The sequence below is a fragment of the Mus caroli genome, unplaced genomic scaffold (genome assembly GCF_978045245.1).
Source record: "Mus caroli unplaced genomic scaffold, Mus_caroli_1 scaffold_11, whole genome shotgun sequence".
Taxonomy (NCBI): domain Eukaryota; kingdom Metazoa; phylum Chordata; class Mammalia; order Rodentia; family Muridae; genus Mus; species Mus caroli.
This window is the reverse complement of record NW_028227266.1, coordinates 73438053-73447202: the sequence shown is the minus strand read 5'-3', so window position 1 is coordinate 73447202 and position 9150 is coordinate 73438053. Positions and strand designations below refer to the sequence as shown.

Genomic DNA, 9150 nt, shown 5'->3' with positions numbered 1-9150 from the left:
TGGTTCAATGTCAATATTTTTGTAGGAACTGATGTCTGGCCTAGCCTGACCTGGGGGAAATCTGGTCTTCTCTTGGCAGTCTTGGGGCTGGAGATGTTTGAGAATGAATGACAGTTCTGGCATTGATTAATTATGCCAGCAAGATTGATTTTGGAGGCCATTATTTCATCTTTAATTAAGATCCTTGTCATTACTTATCTAAGTGACTAATGTACTTATTTAAAATTTTACCCCTAGAAATACAAAACTAAAACAAAACATAATTAGTCTTTTAAAGATGCTTTATTTTCATTTTTGTGTCTGTGCACATCTGTGCGAGTATATGTCACATGTGTGTAGGTACTTGTGGAAGTCAGAAGAGGGCTTTGGGTTCCCTGGAGTTACAGGTGGTTGTGACCTGCCTGACATGGGTGCTGCGAACTCAGCTCAGGTCTTCTGGAAGAGCAGCAGGTGCTTTTAATCTCAGAGCTTTCTCACTAGTCTTAACTGGTCTTTTAAAAAGGTTTGAGTTTGTTTGAGTTTATGCCAGAACTATTTACCTGGAAGGCTAAGTCAGACTCCAGGGGTCATCCATGACCTTTCTCTCAGTTTAGCACCATGTGCATATCATGCCATTATAAGTCTCTGTATTTCCCCTGCTTCCCTAGTCTCCTAAGCTGCCTCCTTATATCCTCTAGTCTGCTCTTTTTATATCTGTATATGGCCACAGTAGACAGTGGCTGTGTGTTCTAGGTAGGAGAATAATTTAATCCCATCTTGATTGTGGCAGTTTTAATTAGCTCAGGGAGTGGCACTATTAGGAGGTATGACCTCATTGGAGGAAGTGTGTTACTGTGTGGGTGGTCTTTGAGACCCTCCTCCTAGATGCCTGGAAGCCAGTCTTCTGTTTGCTTTCAGAACAAGATATAGAACTCTCAGCTCCTCCAGCCCTGTCTGGATGCTGCCATGTTTTCTGCCATGATGATAAAAGACTGAACTTCAAGACCTGTAAGCCAGCCTCAATTCAATGTTGTCTTTTATAAGAGTTGTCTTGGTCATGGTATCTCTTTATAGTAATGGAAACTCCAATGAAGACACTGATTCATCTTCCTAGGTTCAACCATGGAACTTTGGATTTGATCACAATTCTCACCATGTTCTAAAACTCTTAGGTCACTTGGCTTTCACTTGATGACCTCATGGGTCTTCTCTGTTGTATCATGCTTCCTTTAGTGTGGAGTGAATTTTATCATTTTCCCGTACACCTCAGACCTGATGCTTGCTCTCTAGGGAAGCCTTTCCAGTCTCCTCCTCATCTGGGCATGTCTCTCATCCTTTAGGCACTTGGGATTTTCTTCTGAAGAGGAGATGGAGAAACCAAGGCTCATAAAACCATGTCCAGCATGAATCAGTTACTTTTAATCACCAGCAAAACTGGGATCCAGAACTCCCAAGCTCTTAATGAAAGGACCAGGATCTAGAACTATGTCTGATTCTAAGTCCTTTGCTGCTCTTTTCCAGAGACAGGCAGTATGTTACATCTCTCACGGAGATTTTGATTGACAGTGAAACCTGTGGCACCGTGAATAAAAGGATTCTGAGATTACATCCTTGACCAGTGGAGAAGAGTTGCATGACAGACTAGTGATACCTGCCATGAGTAAAGGATTGGGGGAAGGAAAGTACACAGGACTGTGTGCTAAGTCAGTGCTAGAGTGCTCAAGGACATAGTGCTCAGCCACTCTTTTTAAAAAACTTTTATTCTTTTCTCATGCATTATATCCTGACCACAGTTTCCCCTCCCTCTGCTTTTTCCCAGTCACTCCCAAAGCTCTCCTCTTCCCCAGATTTCTCCTCTGTGTTTCTCTTTAAAAAGAACAGATTTCCCATCGGTGACCTAAGAAGATACAATAAAACTAGACATAAACCCTCATATCATGGCTGGACATGGCAACCCAGTAGGAAGAAAAGGATTTTGAGGGCAGTTCCAGCAAAAGTCAGAGACACCTCTGCTCCCATTGTTGGGAATCCCACAAAACACCAAGCTACACAACCATAAGAGATATGCAGAGGATCTAGCTCAGACCCATGAAGGGTCTGTGTTTATTATTTCAGATTCTGTGAGCTCCCAGCTCAACCAGTCTTAAAAACCGAAAGCAGAACCTTCTTACAGGTCCAAAGAGTCAAGGGCAGAGTCAAGGTCTCCTTAAAGTGACGATTCCCCAAGACCTGGGGTTTAGGGAGGGGGGGGCAAAATAAATGATAGTGAATGTCATGCCTGATCTACTGACAGGCTCTTTATTCTGTTAAAAGCTCTGATGCGCCACTGTGTATCAGAAGCAGACGGTAGAGAAGGGGTTTTCTCTGACGTACCCCTCCACAGTTGGAACACACAGGAAACCCCGTCTACAGTTTAAAGCCATTAGGATTCCAAGAAGGTGAGAACACTGGGCAAAGTTTGCTCATATCTCAGCATCAGACGTCTAGCATCTTGACACTTTCTCTTCAAGTCTACTGGACTGAAATTTATTTGAAGATCTGAGATTGGCCCTACACACTTCTGCACCTTCCATGTAACACCCAACCAAGGGCGTGGCTCATGGTGTTCATGATAGTTGAGTTGAGTTGACTTGACGAAGGTCCCACTTTCCTGAGGCAAAGGCTTTGCTTCATTCTCTGTCTAACCAGGTGTTTTCTAGTCTCTTGTTTGTGGTCCACTGTTGGGCATTAGGTACTCATTTGGAAGACCACAGCTTCCTTAGTTCTGTGGAGTAGTGTTTGTCCATCTTGGGCTGGAGGCTGTACTGTCCAAGCACATCTCCCTGTCTCAATGCTAAGGCCCATATGGGTGGATCTTTACCTCTGCTTGTTATCCAGCAGCAGAAGGCAGATGCTAAAGCTTCCAGAGTCTGTGGTTTAGGATTCCATGTTCCTGGTTTGAAAATTTGCTTGCTATTTGCATTTCTGAGGTTTTATATTTTTTTAAAAAATGTGTGTGTGTGTGTGTGTGTGTGTACGAGAGCACTTGTGGACATATGAGCACATTTGTGCACAAAAGTGCAGATGGTGCCTATGGAGGCCACAGGTGTCAGATCCTTCTGGAGCTGCAGTTACCTGACATAGGTACTGGCAACAGAACTTGGCTCCTTGGCAAAAGAAGCACATGGCTCTGTGCTTTAACTGCTACATCATCATTGACACACAAATGGGTTCCATGGTTGTTTTTATTGAATGATTTTTTTTTTCTTCAGGGTCTCAGTGTAAGCCCCATATGGCCTGGGTCTTACTGTGTAAATCAGGCTAGCCTCAGATTTCCAGAGATCTGTCTGCCTCTGCTTCACAAATGTTGGGATTAAAGAAATGATCCACTATACCCTTGCTCATTTCTTCAAATCTGCACTGCCCACACCGGTGAGCTGACTTAGACCTTTTATCTTGTGGTTGAACTATAAACCCTGGCATGTCCTGGGGATGCCATGCAGTGTATTTCTCTTGTCTTTGTGTTCTCTCCCTAGTCATCCCATCTGTGGATTTTGATGTTATGTATAAGAGGATGATCTCTAACTTTGTATCTCTATTTCTTTTTTTTTTATTAGATATTTTCTTTACATACATTTCAAATGCTATCCTGAAAGTTCCCTATACCCTCCACCCACCCTGCTCCCCTACACACCTACTCCCACTTCTTGGCCCTGGCCATTCCCTTGTACTGGGGCATATAAAGTTTGAAATACCAAGGGGCCTCTCTTCCCAGTGATGGCTGACTAGGCCATCTTCTGCTACATGTGCAGCTAGAGACATGAGCTCTGAGGGTGCTGGTTAGTTCATATTGTTGTTCCACCTATAGGGTTGCATCTATATTTCTGAGAGTGACCCCCAAATCTGAGACATTTATGTTTATTGTACCTCAATGTTTCTACTTACATGTTCAACAAAGCATTTCAAATTTAAAACATTCACAACAAATATTCTGAAGATGCGGGCTAAGAAAATGGATTGGTGAATAAAAGACCTAGTCATGTGTGTATGAGCTCTGAGTATTGATTTCTAGAGCCCATGAAAAAGCTGGACACATAGCATAAGTGTCTGCTAACCTAGTGCTCCTATAGGAGAGATAAGAGGCAGAGACAGGGGGAATCCCAGAAGCATGGGGGTCATCAGCCTGGGATATTCACTGGAAACAGAATAGCAGAAACCCAGATTCAAATGAGGGGGATGGTGAAGACTGGCACCAATCTCCCAATCTTTACAATTACAGTGGCACACATATGTGTGTGTGCCACTTTCACATTCATGGATGTATGTGTGTGTGCACATGCATGCATGAACAATGTGGGAAAGCCTTATGTATTGAAGAATTAACATCAGCAAATATGGCTCTATTACTAGAAACAATCTATAGCTTCAGTATTAATATCTCATTAAAATTCCAACAAGATTCTTCATAGAACTAGAAAAGAATTGGAAAATTCATATGGATTTACCAAAGATGCCAATTAGCAGAAAAGCAATTTTGAGCAAAAAGAGATTTTAAAATTAGATCTAGAGGTTATAAGAAATCTGAGTGGCTCAGTATCAAGTAATGTGACTGAGTCAGTAGTTAAAACATCCCCAACAAAGAAAAATGCAGGGCTAGATGGATTCACTGTTGAACTATACACATCAATTGTTCTGAGAATAAATAGGCAGCTTTTCATGATATTTTGGACTTTCTTTTGATTCTTAGTGAGTTTCATATCATGTACCCCAGTCCCACTCATCTCCCATTCTGTCCCCTCATATCTGCCCTTCTCCTTTGCAAACTGACTCCCAAAATAACACACACACACACACACACACACACACACACACACACACACAGACACACACTCACACACACCCTACCACCACCAGCACTACCACCATCACCACTAACAACGAAACCTAGAAAACATCTAATCGTGGAAGGTATAGTTAGTCACATTTAGTGGCTCCTGATACAGACTGGCCATACAATTGTTGGGACCCTGGGTGATGTCCGTCATCCTTGCTGTGTGGCATGGTCGGATGGTATTGTGGTTCACAGGTTTCTATCTGTCTTCCTCCTTCTGCACTGTGATGCCTGGATTTGATTTGATTTTTATGAGTCCTAGGCATAAGATAGCTTTGGATGTCAAGCTAGGCATCAAGCTAGGATGAACAAAAGATGGCTATTTGCTCTGACCCTGACCAATATAAGAACACCACCATCCACAAGGTGTATCTTAGCCCATTGTTGGGACAGACAGACAGACAGACAGGCGCACACGCACACACACACACACACACACACACACCAATGGACAGATGGATGGACATGACAGCTTGCCTCAGGATTCTTAAGAAAGGATGGATATACTGAAAATATCATCTTTAGGACATTCTCTGTAGAGTCTCTGCTAGAATTACAGTCCCTGGCCACATCTTGAAGTGCTTTTGCTATTACATATCGGAACACCAATTCTAGAATATTCCAGGTGCCAAAACATTGTTCATTAGATGCAAATGCGGAAGCTGAGTCTGGAAGGACAGAGCTGCAGTTCCTGTAGGCACTGTCTATTGCCCTGGTTTCCATACATTGCTGTGATATGATAGTCTTGTGGGATGGCCTCATGTATTGGATTCTTTAGCTGCAGCTTTGACTTGTATAGCAACGGACATGCTCAGCAGAGACACACTTGTATGCAAGTCTCCTTCTGCAACTCATAATTACCACATAATTCAAACTGAAGTTTTCTCCCATAAGGAATCAGTATTCTACTCAGTAGCCACCCAGTTTCCAAACAGTGAAAACTCACCATCAACAGCTTGATTGAATGACCCACCTGGAATTGCTTATACTTCATTAATGCTTTCCATAAATCATGGGGTTGACAGGCTACTGGCATGGACTTCCCAAATCTTATAATTGTGTTTTGTTTTTCTCTGGCTTCATCAGTTTCCTTTTGGATGCTGACAGCTTAGAGAATTTTTTTTCAAAGTTTATTTTTATTTTATGCGTATGGGTGTTTTGCTTGCATGTACATCTGTTTAACGTATGCATGCTTTATGCCCGAGGAGGCCAGAAAAGGGAGTCAGATCCCCTGGGACTGGAGTTACAGACACTTGTGAGCTGCCATGTGAGTGCTGTGAGTTGAATCTGTGACCTCTGAAAGAGCAGCAACTTCTCTTAACTGTGGAGCCAGCGCTCAAACACTGTAAATGCTCTGAATATCATTTGCTACTCTAGTGACTTCTGTTGAAGGTGCCAGTTATATGTCAAAACTGTCCTGAGGGTCTAAACACCTGGGTTGTGTGTGTCCTTGGCTTTGCCATGTATAGGCTGTGTGACCTTGCTAGCTCTCTGCCATCATATCTGAAAGAAAAAGTAAAATGTCTGTTCCCTAAGAGGGTCATAAGATAGCATCAAACATACAGGTAAAGAATTTGGTGCAACGTCTGGCAAGCACCAAGGACTAACTTAGTGATACTGGCTTTTCTAATAGTAAGACCCAAGAACACTTGAGTAGATTACAGGCTGGAGGGCTCCCAAAAGATCCGCTGCAAAGTCACAGGGTACCTTATGTCCATTTGTAAGAGCAAAGCTTGGGGGAAGAGAACTTGATCTATGCTATTACTTGGGTTCTTTATCTCACTTAGTCAGGAAGCCAGCCCACACTTTTGGCTGCTAAAGAGGGAGTGGCATTTCCCATCCATATATCAGTGTCCTTCGATGGCTTGTTTTTACATTATCAGGACCTAGGACAGAAACGGGCTTGGATGGATGAATGGATAAAGAAATGAAATGAAAGCAGGAGAGAATATATATATATATATGTAGCATGCTATATATATATATCATTGTAGCTATTTATCCAGACATTATTTATGTGTGTATACATTTTCAGATTATAAAGGTAACATAACGGGTGGAAGAGGTGGCTCTGTTTAAGAGTATCTGCTGCTCTTACAAAGGAACTTAGCATTGAGCTAACATCCACATTGAGTGCCCCATAACTCCCTGTAATGCCAGAACCAGGGGATCCTATAACCTTGGCCTCTGCAGACATGTGCATTCACACGGGAATGCCTGCTCCTCATAAACACAGTTAAAAAATAATAAGGGCATTTTTTTTTGTAAGAAATTAGAACTTGGTGCATAGCATATGCTGGTAATCCAGCACTGATGAAGCTGAGGCAGAAGGATCCGAAACCTGAAATTTCCTGAGCTACATAGTGAGTTCAAGGCTAGCTTCAGCTACATTGAGACCCTCCACAAACAAACAAACAAACAAACAAACAAACAAACAATACAAAGTGATGAAGGAAATTGTCCCCTAGAGTTGCAGCCCTAGAGCTAAATAGTGCTAAGATTTGCTATCTATTTTCTCTGAATACAACAACAACAACAACAACAACAACAGTAACAACAACACGTGTCACCAAAACAGGCTCATCCTATTCAATATGCCCTACAATTTGTATCTAAATTTAGATACAGCACAAATGATTTCCTATGTTGTCTCGTGTAGGTCTACATTATTTTCCAGAGTTGCATGGTTCCCTTCACAAGCTCACATCATCTATTATCTATCTACTCCCCTGATAAATACCTAGATTGGTTCTACTTTTTTTTTATGCTTCAAGTACCTATATAATATTTCAAGAAGTGTCACATATATATCCTTGTCTTCCTGGGTTCCTTGGAACTCTGGAATTGGTAGGTGAAATATGAATGCATTAAAAAAGATTTCGTCTTACACATTCCTCTGCATTTGGAAGCATGCCTGCTTCAGCACAGTGGTGCCCCCCCATTCCCCCCCCCCCCGGAACCAGAGAAGCAGGACCAGCCAGTGACCTGGTACTCCTCCACTGAAACAGAAAAAAAAAAGTTGCTGATATGGGCCCACAGGGCATTTGTGAATTGGACCTGTGGAGAGTTCCTTTACTGGGTAGCTTATCCTAGGCAGACCATGTAGTAGCTTTGTGAGGTAAATATCCACAGAGGGAGAAAGGAGATGCCCATCAGGTGTCAAATAAGATGATAGATAAACGAGGAAAGGCTTCTCATTTGATATGCTGTCTAGGCGTGTTGTGACTAGTTTCCATAATGTGTTGATATGAGTTAGGGTTGGGAAACAGAAAAGACCCTTTTCATTTATAGGGGAAAATAATTTTGAGCAGAGCCACATCATCTCAGCATCCTACTCTGACCCTCAGCCTAAGGCTGTAAAGTTTTATGCCCTGAAGAACAAAAATTGCCTAAAATCATTACAAACCTGAACATTGGAGGCTTGCCCATTGGGGTGAAGACAGAAGGCTGAGGAGAGAGGCCTGGCTCAGGCTGGCTCTGTGGCTCCGTGGAGCAGGCAGGGAATTTCAGGGTGATTTACTGTGGATTGATTTGCAGTTTGTTCTGCAGCCATTGTTTGTAATATACCTTGCCAGCTCATGTTCTCTGAACCTTAATTGTTCTAAATTAAACTATAGGGACCAGACAGCACACACTTCCATCAGAAGAATAAAATATTGTACCAAATCCCACAGGGATGCACCAGTCCCTGCCAGGACAGGCTTGAACTTGAGGGAATTGTCAGAAGGCACACACAGAAGGTCACTCTGTGTGTGTGTGCTTGTGCACATGTGTATTCGAGTGTAAGTACACATGGATGTGCCTGTGAAGTCAAAGTTTATACTGGGCATCTTCCTCTATCACCTCTCACCTTATATTTTGAGACAGGGTCTCTCACTACTCCTGGAATTCATTGATTTAGATAGAACGGTTGGACAGAGAGCTTTGGGGATCTGGATTCTATATGCATGCGTGCCCATGCACCAGCACAGGCTTCTGTGGCTACACACATGTGAACATGCCCATGTATATGTGCACACATCACACACAGACACAAATGCAGAAAAAAATGCTGTGTACACACTACGAATACAGAAGAAAATCATATTTAACGATAAAGAATGTTACATAAGGAAGACTACGGAATAATATCCTCCATTGCAAACAAACAAACACCCCAAACAACACCTAAGGAAGATGGTATTACGTGTTTAGATTCACAAAGAATAAAACAAAGACATTCATAGCCAAACTAAGCACTAATGTCAGGACAGTGGATGTCTGGGGTGACAAAGGAAGATGTGTCAGATTCAGAAGGAAAA

The 9150-nt window shown here is 42.4% G+C and overlaps 1 non-coding gene across 1 annotated transcript; it reads right to left on the bottom strand.

The window, feature by feature from the left end:
* Nucleotides 1–5098: 5098 nt before the first annotated feature.
* On the bottom strand, nt 5099–5241 carry LOC115032022 (small nucleolar RNA SNORA48). The gene has a single exon (XR_003837670.1). It is a non-coding gene; the product is annotated as a small nucleolar RNA SNORA48 (small nucleolar RNA).
* Between the last annotated feature and the right edge of the window lie 3909 nt (nt 5242–9150).